This window comes from Crotalus tigris, unplaced genomic scaffold (genome assembly GCF_016545835.1).
Source record: "Crotalus tigris isolate CLP2741 ecotype Arizona unplaced genomic scaffold, ASM1654583v1 scf7180000018925.3142382, whole genome shotgun sequence".
NCBI classification, from domain to species: domain Eukaryota; kingdom Metazoa; phylum Chordata; class Lepidosauria; order Squamata; family Viperidae; genus Crotalus; species Crotalus tigris.
This window is the reverse complement of record NW_024097278.1, coordinates 376,185-389,320: the sequence shown is the minus strand read 5'-3', so window position 1 is coordinate 389,320 and position 13,136 is coordinate 376,185. Positions and strand designations below refer to the sequence as shown.

Below are 13,136 nucleotides of genomic sequence, written 5' to 3'. Positions count from 1 at the left end.
AAAAAACTGTTTTGACCTAATGGTCCTTTTTTCCTGGTGTCCAATAACATCATTAACCCAACACGAAAAGGAAGACAACCCAGATTTTGTCATCTTGGTTTTTTTACACAAGTGTCGCGCCAGCATAAATCCTAAACTGGGCTGTCTGTCTGTCTGTCCGTCCGTCCGTCCGTCCCTCCCTCCCTCCCTCTCTCTCTCTCTCTCTAACATCTCTCTCCCTCCCTCCCTCTCTCTCTCTCTCTCTCTCTCATATGAAAATATTGCAATAATAGTCTATCTTTGTACCATAGGTATGGCTATATCCAATTAAGCATGCACCAATCAATCTGTCTTTTGGGAGAAAAAGGCACTAATAGAATCCTTTCACCAGTGATTTACCTTTTGCCAATAACTCAACATTCATTTGGCATGGTGATAAACAGTGGATTTACCGAGCCTCGTGACTGCAAAACACATGTGCTTTAATATTTTTTTAAAAGGTTAATTGCTTCGGAGGGAATCATTCATTTTCTCAGTGTGCCTGGCTTCGCACAACAAAGTCTTTTCAAGCAGAAGTTAAACACTCGTATGTCTAAGGTGTTTTAATATGAATTCCTATACACAGAGGAGAGTATAAGGACAACTTTAGAACTTTTTAAGATTATGGATTTCTTCTAACGCTGGCTGGTTGGAGAATTCTGGAACTTGAAGTCCACCCATCTTAAAGTTGCTAAGGTTGAGAAACACTGCTCTAATTTTGACACCCAACACTGTAATGTAAAGGTTCTCAACCTCTTTAATGCCGCGACCCCCAACCGGTCGTAAGTCGAGGACTACTCAACCGGTCGTAAGTCGAGGACTACTCAACTGGTGCAGCACCGTTTGCAGAATGGGACTTTTGGCGGGCTCAGCAGGGCAGAGACAGCCTGGACAATTCCTATTGGCTTTTGAAAGCCAATAGAATTAGACTCTATTCAAGAGAGTCTATTCTATTGGCTTTCAAAAGCCAATAGAATAAAAGGGAGTAGCACAGCTAAGGAAAAGGGGGAAAAAATGGCAGACTGCGTTGTTTGGCGACCCCCGTGAAATGGTCGTTCGACCCCAAATGAGGTCCCGACCCACAGGTTGAGAACCACTGCTGTAATGGTTAGGAAGTCATTTGTTTTGCTCTGGGTTCACACCACCAACTAGGCTAGTCTGAACGGGATTGGATGGTTAATAATTTCAGCATATAGGAACACACCCACGGTTTCAGCCTATTATGTGAACCACACTGTCACGTAATACGGTTGTTTTTTTAAAATGTTTGGGCATAGCTTAATATGTTAACAGAGCAATTGCATTTTGTTAACATGAGTTAAGAGGTAAATATGTATGTGTGAACACCACCATGATTATCTAGGAAATTATGTCCAAGGTCATGAGGTCCACCATCACCACTCAGTATCCAGTGACATCTGGTTAAGAAATAATTAAAGGTGTTTCTACAAATTGCAAGTCTATCAAGACAAGCTCAATCTTAGCAGCAAGATTGATTTTTTTTTATTTATTTAACCTATGGCAAATGCAAAATTATTCTTCATTTGTACTGACAAGAAAAAAATATTGTAAATGCACTGTTCTTTGGTTTTTAGCGAACATAAACAGTGCAGTCGCACTGGTGATAGATAACATTATCCATGGAACAATCATTCTTACCGCCCAAGAGCTACAAAATCAGATTTGACCACAAAAAAAAGGAGTGATGGTTCACCAAAAGTTCTTTGATGATCTCATGTATTGAAGGGGGATAAAGATGCTTTATCACATGCATGTAATAAGCTCACCAATACAAGAATGTCAGTCACAGCTATTGCATAAATGACCTCTGTTCATAAGGCAATTATTTATCTCTAGTTTTCTGCAGTTCCTCTGCCCCCCAAGTTCACAGCTGCCTCCAACTAGGAAAGTGTCTCATATCTTTGGCCCAGTAATCATTTTTGAAATGTTGAGAGCCACCGTCACAAAATGTCTACCAAGGAATTCTTTGCCCATCGATAAAATAATTAGCTTGTTAATTATTGTCCACTTCTAAACATTTGGCTGGGGAATAATGGGAGTTGAAGTCCACCCATCTTAAAATGGCCAAGGTTGAGAAACATCAATCAGTCAGAAAGTCAATCAATCAGAATATGAAAATTATTTTTTTAAAATCAGACTAGAGCTGGAAGGGACCTTGGAGGTCTTCTAGTCCAACCCCTTGCTTAAGCAGGAAACCCTATACCATTTCAGACAAATGGCGGTCTGGTCTTTTCTTAAAAACCTCCAGTGATGGAGCACCCACAACTTCTGGAGGCAAGTAGTTCCACTGATTAATTGTTCTCCCCGTTTCAGAAATTCCTCTTTAGTTCTAGGCTGGTTCTTTCCTTGGTTAGTTTCTATCCATTATTTCTTGTCCTGCCTTCAGGTGCTTTGGAAAATAGGTTGATCCCCTCTTCTTTGTGGCAGCCCCTCAAATATTGAAACACTGCTATCATTCTTTTCTCTAGACTAGCCATACCCAATTCTTTCTTCACATGTTTTAGTCTTCAGGCCCTTATTCATCTTAGTTGCTCTTCTCTGCACTTTTTCCAAAATATCAACATCTTTTTTTATAATGTGGTGACCAAAACCATCCCAACCCATGTAAGAAAGCTGTTACATTCTTAGATAATGCACAAAATAATCCAACAGGAGGCATTTAGGATTCATGCAATAGCTATCTCAAGTTCCAGTCTATGGAAGAAGTATCGACGTATAATTTGAGAAGCTTTCTTAGTTTTGGACAGAGAAATGCTCTCTCTGCCATGAAAAATTGAAAACATTCAAATAACAGCTAGAACAATGGATAGAAAGTGATGTTTTCCTTTGCCATCAACAGAGCAGACAGTGTACTGGGACTACAAATATCTTTCAAGGGTGTGTCAAATGTTTTTGGCATATTGTTTGATTTTTGCTCCATAAAGTTGGTGGGTGGTATTTCTCATTTGGAATTTTATAGCTTTCAGGGGGGCTGCATCTCAGGGACTCTGTTCCATAAGATATAAAACAAAAGGAAGGGAAAGAAATTAAAGAAAATTAAACTGTTTTCATGTGTGTTTTGTTGTTCAGGAAGAACTGGCTGCAGGTCACCAAGGCAAGGACAGCTATAAGCACCATAAAAACGCAGGATACAAATAATTAAAAAAAACATTTGCAGAGAAGTGAGTCAGTAGGGATCAAAGAAAACACCCAATGTAGATCCCAACCAATGTACAGCTAGTCCTTGACTTACAACAGTTCCTTTAGTGATCGTTCAGAGTTACAACAGCCACTGGAAAAAGTGACTTATGACCATTGCAGTGGTCATGGGATTAAAATTCAGACACTTAGCAACTGACTCATATTTATGAGGGTTGCAGTGTACCAGGGTCACGTGATCCTCTTTTGCGACCATCTGACAAACAAAGTCAATGGGGAAGCCAGATTCATTTAACAACTGTGTAACTACTGCCACAACCCACTTAACAAGTCTCACAAGAAAGGTCAAAAAAGGAAGCAAAACTCACTTAACACGTGTCTTGCTTAGCAACATAAATTTCGTGCTCAATTGTGGCCGTCAGTCGAGAACTACTTGTAATATTTTTTCCGGAAGAATTCCTACGTATATCCTAGGCCTAGGGGATCAATCCAATGATAATCACTTAGTCATAATTATTGCACATGATAATATATAATTATTTATCTTTTTAACTATTCTATAGTGCCAAAATCCTGGGCAAGACAGTAAATCTTACAAGCATTCTGGAAACACAATCCTGTTATGTGAGGCAATCTTGAAAAAAAAAAAATAGAGTAACTGAATGAAATCAGTTACAAAATCCCTGGTAATTTCCTGATTTGCATTCAGAAAAAACCCTGCTATGTTCATAAATCAGCCGTGTGTCTATCCATCCCCTTACCCAGATGTTCAGATTACACTCAATATATGCACATCCATGAATGAAATTAACTTTGTAGAAAATTGAACAGGGAATTAGTACACCCTGTTTTAAAAAAAACAAACAGGCCCTTGTAAAGAACATCTACCGCAGCCGGGGGATCCTGAATTAATTGAGGGCTATTTTTAGCTGTAAAGATGGCAGCTTTTTTATAAATCTTTACTGCCTTTATTTGAAATACTTTGCAGCGTCTAATAGAGACCTTGATGAAATAAAAGAAGCTTTGTTTCTTAAAAACTCAGTCGAAAGGGGCAGAAATTCAGTCGCTGTGTCACGTCCGACATGGAACATGATTGCTGCAACCACAGGAAGTTAAGATCTTGAGGTAGGATAAATAGGTTAGATCACTGGCGGGATTCAGTCAGTTAGCACCACTTTGGCAGAACCGGTAGATAATTTTTTTTGTTGCCCAGGCCCAGAATGGACTTCCGGAAGCGGCATCCACACAGAGGACCGGTTGTTCACGTATTTGAATCCCACCACTGGGTTAGATGCAAAGAATTATGTTCCCCTCCACGCAACCATCTCACTGACATCGGAGGGCTGCATCTAGAAATTGCAGATCAAACAATTTGATCTAGAAGCTGTTAGGCGTCCTTAAGATTCTCCAATACGATCCATTTAATTGGAGCGACTCGTGACTGATATGGGACTTTCGGACAGCAACCTTGCATAATTTATCTAGCGTATGGCATCTCATACACAGACCAGCAATATATGATAACATTTCACCTAGATGAGTAAAAGACAGTAATATATAAATATTTAAAAGATCTGTGTTCAACTACCAGTGCCTAAGCCAGGGATCTTCAAACTTGACCCTTTTATGACTTGTGGACTTCAACTCCCACAATCCTTTTCTTCTACCTTCTCCTCCTCCTCCTCTCTGCCAACCACCCTCTCTTCTAGTATTGATGAAGTTTCCTAGTTGGGTAATGAAATGTCTGCAAGAAAGCCACCAAGTTCAGCGAGCACCAAGGATCTCACAATCCTTTTCCTCCTCCTCCTCCTCCTCCTCCTCCTCCTCCTCCTCCTCCTCCTCCCCCTCCACCCCCCCTCCCCATCCCCCTGCTCTTCCCCCTCCCCATCCCCACCCCTCCCTCTCCTCCTTCTCCTCCTTCTCCTTCTCCTTCTACTCCTTCTCCTCCTTCTCCTCCTCCTCCTTCTCCTCCTCCTCCTTCTCCTTCTCCTTCTCCTCCTTCTCCTTCTTCTCCTTCTTCTCCTCCTTCTTCTTCTTCTTCTTTTCCTCCTCCTCCTCCTCCTCCTCCTCCTCCTCCTCCTCCTCCTCCTCTTCCTCTTCCTCTTCCTCAGTCCTCCTCATCTCCGCCAACCCTTCTCTCTTCCAGCTCTGATGAAGTCACCTCGTTTGGTAAAGAACCGTCTGCAAACAACCAAGCTCAGAGAGCACCAAGGACCCTTCATTTCAATCCTGAGCTACAAATAGTCTTCTCTACAAGCAGCCCTTGACTTAACAACCGTTCATTTGGTGATCACTTGAAGTCACAACAATGCTGACAAAAGGGACTTACAGCTGTCTTTGCACTTATGACTATTGCAGCCTCCATGATCAAAATTGGAGCGCTTGGCAACCAGCACGTATTTACAAAGGCTGCAGCATCCTGCGATTCTGGGATCGCCCTTTGCGATCTCCCCTTTGCTTCCAACAAGCTAATGAATTGATTGTCCTTAATCAATTTTGTGTTTATTGCTTCCTTACCTGCAGGCTTCATGTAATAACAGGGCTAACAAGAGCATTGGGCTCTGGCTTTTATTAATTTGCGACCCCCGACATTTATTTTTTGAGTTAATGAAAATGGAAAAGGCAGGACTTGTTGAGTCCTGTGCAGCTTTTACAGCCCATTAGCTAAATGCAGATCCCTGACTGTGTTTTCCACCCCTTGTTTATATTTCCCTTATACCTTCTGCTTTTAGTGGAAAAAGAGGACACTTAACACCCCCGCATCCATCTCATTCAGTCCCCAGTAAATGGCTCCAGTGTAAAGCATAGAGAACTCTTTATCATTGGTTAAATCCTGCAAAGAACCATTTATTTATTTATTTTATGAGACTTATATACCGCTTTAAGTGCAAGCACACTCTAAGCGGTGTACACCAGTAAGCAATGTAAATATATATATATATATATATATATATATATATATATTTACATTGCCCCCAACAATCTGGGTCCTCATTTTACCTACCCCGGAAGGATGGAAGGCTGAGTCAACCTTGAGCCGGTGAGATCTGAAACGCTGACCTGCTGAACACAGTCAGCTAAAGTGGCCTGCAGTACTGCACTCTAACTGCTGCGCCACCATCCCCATTTTTTGCAAGGGAAAGGCCGGGCACCCTAGCTAGAACCAACTGTCCAGTCTCTTCTTAAAAACGTCCAGTGTTGGAGCATTCACCACTTCTGGAGGCAGGTTGTTCCACTGATTAATTGTTCTAACTGTCAGGAAGTTTCTCCTTAGTTCTAGGTTGCTTCTCTCCTTGATCAGTTTCCATCTGGCTTGATTAGTTTCTTGATTGCTACAACATAGAAAATCTCCACCTACACTTTCTTTAAATCACAGGTGCTCCCACAGTCCAAAGTTTGGGGCAGTTGTATGCTTCCAGCCCAGAAACAGAAACAAACTTCACTGCCCCAAAGAAAAAGGAGTCAATCTGTTCTCCAAAGCAACTGAAGGCAGGACAAGAAGCAATGGGTGGAAACTAATCAAAGAGAGAAGCACTCTAGAACAGTGGTTCCCAACCTGTGGGTCGGGACCCCATTTGGGGTCAAACAACCATTTCACGGGGGTCGCCAAACAACGCAATCCGCCATTTCCCCCCCTTTTCCTTAGCTGTGCTACTCCCTTTTATTCTATTGGCCTTTGAAAGCCAATAGAATAGATTCTCTTGAATAGAGTCTAATTCTATTGGCTTTCAAAAGCCAATAGGAATTGTCCAGGCTGTCTCTGCCCTGCTGAGCCCGCCAAAAGTCCTATTCTGCAAGCGGTCCTGCACCAGTTGAGTAGTCCTCGACTTAGGACTGGTTGAGTAGTCCTCGACTTACGATCGGTTGGGGTCGCAGCATTAAAAAGGTTGAGAACCACTGCTCTAGAACTAAGGAGAAATTTTCTGACAGTGAGAACAATTAATCAGTGGAAATGATCATAAGTCCCATTTTTTCGGTGCTGTTTTAATGTCGGAGGGTCTCTGAATGAACTGTTGTAAGTCAAGGACTAGCTGCAGGGAAGCTAATATTAGCCACAAAGGCTAACTTGCCATTGCTCGACCTTTTTTAACCTCTATTCTGCACTGACAAAGAAAATGTAAATAAATAGAGGAAACACCCTTTGACCACAGGGGGCTGGACAGAAAAAAAAACAGGTTGGGATGCTAGAAACAGTCCCAAACTCATCTGGAATTCCTTCCATTATCAGAATGTTCCAACCTAAACAGTCCACGGCTTTGATACTCCCCTGCTATTCACAATGGAATTAACCTGGCAAATCTGGGAGAAAACATCATAATTATTTGATTGGCTGACCAGAGAGAAAGTGTGCGGCATCAAATGTTCTAGGCACAGCCATCCAGCTGTGCTTTGAACCCAAAAATCAAAGGAAAACATTGTTGGCTTCCAATTTTTTGTTATGCTCAATTGTGCCAAAAATCTGGCGGGAAGAGCAACAGCAGCAGGAGGAAACTGATTTAAAAAAAGAGGCACCAGATCTGAAGGCAATCCAGTGGTTACCATCATAAGCACAAGAGCGGTGTGTTCTTTATATATGATTTCTTGCAATATCAGCTCAATAATCTCAAAATTGTCATAGGGGCAACTCTCCGATTCCAAATCCAGAAGTTGATCGTTGACTTTGTGCATCTCTAGATTGCTGGATTCTGTCTTCTAGCAATTTTCTGTTTTTATTTCCACCCGAAACATTAAATCCATATGGTCCGTGTTTGCTACTAGGAGTAGTGAAGGGTGAAGCTTATAACGATCTTCTCAGGATTTGGGAAATAACATTCGTCCGAGAGTCTGTATCTGCTCAGATAGCAGATTGAAGAATTGGTATTTCTGTCTAATTATAGAAAATGTTACTCCTTGGTGCAAAAAGGGTAATTAGAAAATTGATACCTAGGAAGTTCAGATTTGCCCTGCTCTTTGAAGCAGAATTGATGGAGAAAGTGAAAGTTAGGATAGGATAGGATAGGATAGGATAGGATAGAATAGAATAGAATAGAATAGAAATTAGAATAGAATAGAAATAAGAATAGAATAGAATAGAAATTAGAATAGAATAGAAATAAGAATAGAATAGAATAGAATAGGAATGTTGAATAGAATAGAATAGAATAGATATTGGAATATAGAATAGAAATAAGAATAGAATAGAATAGAATAGAATAGAATAGAATAGAATAGAATAGAATAGAATAGAATAGAACCTTGGAGGTCTTCTAGTCCAGCCCCATGCTCAAGCAAGAGAACCTATACCATTTCAGATAAATGATTCTCCAATCTCTTCTTAAAAACTTCCAGTGTTGGAGCACTCACAACTTCTAGAGGCAGGTTGTTCCACTGGTTAATTGTTCTAACTGTCAGGGAATTTCTCCTTAGTTCTAGGTTGCTTCTCTCTTTCATTAGTTTCCATCCATGGCTTCTTGTCTTGCCTTCAGGCACTTTGGAGAATAGGTTGACCACCCTCTTCTTTGTGGCTACTCCTGAGATATCGGAAGACTGCTATCATGTCACCCCTCTTCATTAAATCTTTAGATATCTCATTAAAATGAGATATCTAAAGTTATGCTTGCATTTTAATTCAGACAGGAAGGTGGTGCAGAGAATGGTGAGGATGGCCAAAAAGATCATTGGCAATTCCCTCCCTCCGATCCAGGACATAGCACAGAAGCGTTGCTTGAGCAGGGTCTGCAAGATTGTTTGGGACGCTACACACCCTCTTCACAACCTATTTTCCTTGTTACCTTCTGGAAGGGGGCTCCGTGGTATCCGAAGCAGAACATTCCAATTCAGCATAGTTTCATTCCATACAGCATTAACCTTGTGAACTCTCAAGCTTCCCCCTTCCGTTATATATCCAAGATGGACAGTGTTTAATATTTATTTGCTATGTATATGTAGCGGTGTGGGTCTATACATATGTTGTATATAGTATGGTAGGTGTGTGTCATGTATCTGTTTCACTTTGAGAGCAGGCAACTAAATTTCATTTTTGATGTGTGCCGTTGTGCCCACAGAAAAAAAAATGACAATAAAAGTTATCTTATCTTAGTAGTTGTATCTGGAAGTCCAATCATGGCAACAAGGAACTGCAAAGTAATTGTACATAAGTCTCCTCCTCCTCCTCCTCCTCCTCCTCTTCTTCTTCTTCTTCTTCTTCTTCTCCTCCTCCTCCTCCTCCTCCTCCTCCTCCTCCTCCTCCTCCTCCTCCTCTTCTTCTTCTTCTTCTTCTTCTTCTTCTTCTTCTTCTTCTTCTTCTTCTTCTTCTTCTTCCTCCTCCTCCTCCTCCTCTCCACAAACCCCATTCTCTTCCAGCACCGAAGGTGTTACCTAATCAGGTAATAAAAGGTCTGCAAGAAAACCACCAAGCTCAGAGAGCACCAAGGACCCCACAATTCAATTCGGATCTACAACTATTCTCTTTCCTGGGTGGATGATCTACTAATACAGTCAATGCCACTTATTGTAGTTATTTGCTTAGCAACGTGCAAAGATATATTCTTCTATCAATATCTCTTTGCAGAGAGGCCAATAATTAACACCAATCAAAAGGCTAATGTAAAAATAAAGCAAAAATCCAATTCCCACTCACCTATTGAATGTATTTGCGTAATGTGCCTCTGCAATGTGCCTTCCCATTTTTTGGGGGGGGGGTAGTACACGTTGTTTTGGTTTGCTCCACGTAGGGGATGACGACAATTTAAGGACAACCCAAATGATTAGAAATCTTATTTTCCCCACTCAATTAATGTGTCTATCAAAGCAGAATGAAGGAATGCACAATGGGGGAAAGACAGTGTCCTTCCCATTTGGAGGGAGAGGGATGGTAAGAATAGATTTGGAAGGAGGCATGAACGAACACACCAAGGGTGACCGCAGCTGAAAGAATCAAATTGGCAGCTGCAAGAGTGCAATCTATGTTCAGCTCACTTTTTAATGTATGGCATGTTCACTGCATAATGCGTATAAAAATGTGCAGCTTTGATCATAGTACTGTGGTCACCATCTTGATATTTTCAACCATAGCCTATGGATATCAAATATATATATCCAAACTGCATTAATAAAGGGACAGAATCAAGATCACATGAAGTTGTAGTAACACTTTACAAAGTCTAAGTGAGACCACACTTGGAATAGCGCATCAAGTTCTGGTCATCACAATATAAATCTAGTCTAATGAAAAGAAGGACTAGGGGAGACATGATAGCAGTTTTCTAATATTTGAAGTGCTACTACAGAGATGAGGAGGTCAAAATATTTTCCAGAGCACCAAAAGGCAAGACGAGAAACAATGGATGAAAACTAATCAAGGACAGAAGCAACCTAGAATTAAGAAGAAATTTCCCAATGGTGAGAGCAATCAACCAATGGAACAGCTTGCCTTAAGACAGTGGTTCTCAACCTTTTTAATGCCGTGACCCCCCAACCAGTCGTAAGTTGAGGACTACTCAACCGGTCGTAAGTTGAGGACTATTCAACTGGTGCAGCACCGTTTGCAGAATGGGACTTTTGGTGGGCTCAGCAGGGCAGAGACAGCCTGGACAATTCCTATTGGCTTTTGAAAGCCAATAGAATTAGACTCTATTTAAGAGAGTCTATTCTATTGGCTTTCAAAAGCCAATAGAATAAAAGGGAGTAGTACAGCTAAGGAAAAGGGGGAAAAAATGGCAGACTGCGTTGTTTGGCGACCCCCATGAAATGGTCGTTCGACCCCAAATGGGGTCCCGACCCACAGGTTGAGAACCACTGCCTTAAGAGGTTGTGGATGCTCTATCACTGGAGGCTTTCAAAAAGAGATTGGACAGCCATTTGTCTGAAAGAGTATAGGGTCTTCAGCTCAAGCAGGGGGTTGGACTAGAAGACCTCCAAGGTCCCTTCCCACTCTATTATTCCACGTTCTATGATACCCCCACATGGAAGCAAGGAAGTCTACGTTTCCTTCATTAATATTCTGAATGATGAATGTTTCATTGCAGAACCAAAGGCTTCAGTTGGCCAAGATATCCTTTGGCCTAGATCAGTGATGGCGAACCTTTTAGAGACTGAGTGCCCAAACTGCAACCCAAAACCCACTTATGCATCGTCAAATGCCAGGTGGGTATGGCCCATTGGGTGGGCATGGCCCATTGGGTGGGTGTGGCCCATTGGCTGGGCGTGGCTGCGGTGCTAACAGCAGACTGGGTGGGACTAAAAAGTTCAATCAATCAATTCCAACTTTGCAAGATCTTTTTTTTTCCACGAGAAGTTGAAATTGACTGATTGAACCTTTTTTTTTTTTTGCACACAGCGACGGAGGCCTAAAGCAAAAAGGTTTTATAAAACCCAGCTGAAGGCCTAGGACTGGGGCGACGGCGCATATGCCCACAGAGAGGGCTGTGCGTGCTGCCTCTGGCACCCGTGCCATAGGTTCGCCACCACTGCCCTAGATTGTTTCTAGACTTGGAGTTCCTCCATAGTGACCATTTGATTTGTATTCAGAGTCATCTCCCACCAGTTTCAAGCTACCAGGGAATCCCAGTCACATTTCCATCAGATCTGCATATTTTCCATGACTGATGGAATTCACTGGCCACTATAATTAAGTGTCCATGTGAAATGTTTGCACCGGTAGTTACCTTTCTTACATAGGAGAAGAAAAGATGGCCATCCAAAAATATCAGAACATGGTCCCCAACGAAGCAGGATTTGACCTTTTGCTACTAATGACTACATTTGCCTTGCTTTCTTTTATTAAGCCTGTTTATCGGAATATCCTAAACTGCCTACTCTCCACTAAACAAGGGCGGTCGTCCCAGTTTTTGAAGAACCAAAATTTGTTTTGAATAAGCCCTACCATTTTTTTCTTCTCAACTGTGTGTTTGTCTTTCTTTTTAGCATCTCTTAAGAAGTGCTTAAAAATGGCACAGCCAGAGTTGGTCATCATAAAGCATTGAAAGTTTGGGGAACTGACAAAAATGCCAACAGTGGCAATCCTGCCAAATGAAATGGAGCCAGGTTCTGCTTTGCTGGGAAGAGAGAGAGAGAGAGAGAGAGAAAAGAGATTTTGGGTAGAAGAGAGGAGGAACGCAACCAGCTACAAAACCAATTTTACCATCCCAATTAAAAGTACCATTGATAAAAGCCTGTGAAAGGACAATGTTATCTTCTTTGTCCAGTGCTATGAATAAAGAAACGCATAATTACAACATTCGAGCTTGCCAAATGGCACGTACCTAAACAAAAATGGCTCTGCCCCATTTCCAGAGATAGATGTCCAAAAGGAAAAAAATATGAGCAGCATCCAGTCAAAACAGAGCCATGGTGATATTATTTTCAGGTGTACCAAGGTGCAATACTCTGAATGACTGCTAGATGGCAGCAAAACATACCAAAGAGATACTGTTTGCTCCCACCTAGTGGTTGTTTGAAGTTTTGCAGTCCATGTATAATAGCTCAGATAGAGGTTGGATTTAAATCTTATTCCAATTAGTAAACAGCCCTTGTAATAGAATGTGTGGATGAATATAGTTTCTGTCATTTGTGTGATGACCTATGTGATGTCACATCTACCAACCAACCCTGCACTGGGCAACTATAGCAGGTAATGTCCAGGAAGACAACTAAGGCACAATTTGAACCCCCTTGCTCTAAGTCTAAGGGATCCACCAGGTGATTTTACAAATTCCCCTTGTCATCATTTCAGTTTTTAAGCTATTTTTGCTCTCTCCTTACTTTGTATATTTGCATTTCTGCATTTATTCTTTATTGTTTTATTTCTTACACTGAACTGCCCTCAGAGCGTTCTTGAGGGGCAGCTTATAAATATCTTCAATGTTACTATCCTCTTTTCTCTTTACTCCCTTTCTGCTGAATGCTATGCATTTAAAATAGAGTTTAGTTTTCTTTTTCAATCAGATCTGAACAGCTTCACGAGATAATAATGGATAAAT

At 41.4% G+C, this 13,136-nt stretch overlaps 1 protein-coding gene across 5 annotated transcripts in view; it reads right to left on the bottom strand.

Moving 5' to 3' along the window:
- The window catches only part of LMNTD1 (lamin tail domain containing 1), an 88,633-nt gene that overhangs the window by 37,741 nt on the left and 37,756 nt on the right, over window positions 1-13,136 (bottom strand). The window contains exon 1 of one of the 5 annotated variants that reach the window (XR_005558438.1): window positions 379-505. The exons of the other annotated variants lie outside the window; for them this stretch is intronic. The gene's annotated coding sequence lies outside the window, so the exon portion shown is untranslated. Of the gene's footprint in view, window positions 1-378; window positions 506-13,136 lie in introns of those variants that run through there. 5 annotated transcript variants of the gene reach the window in all.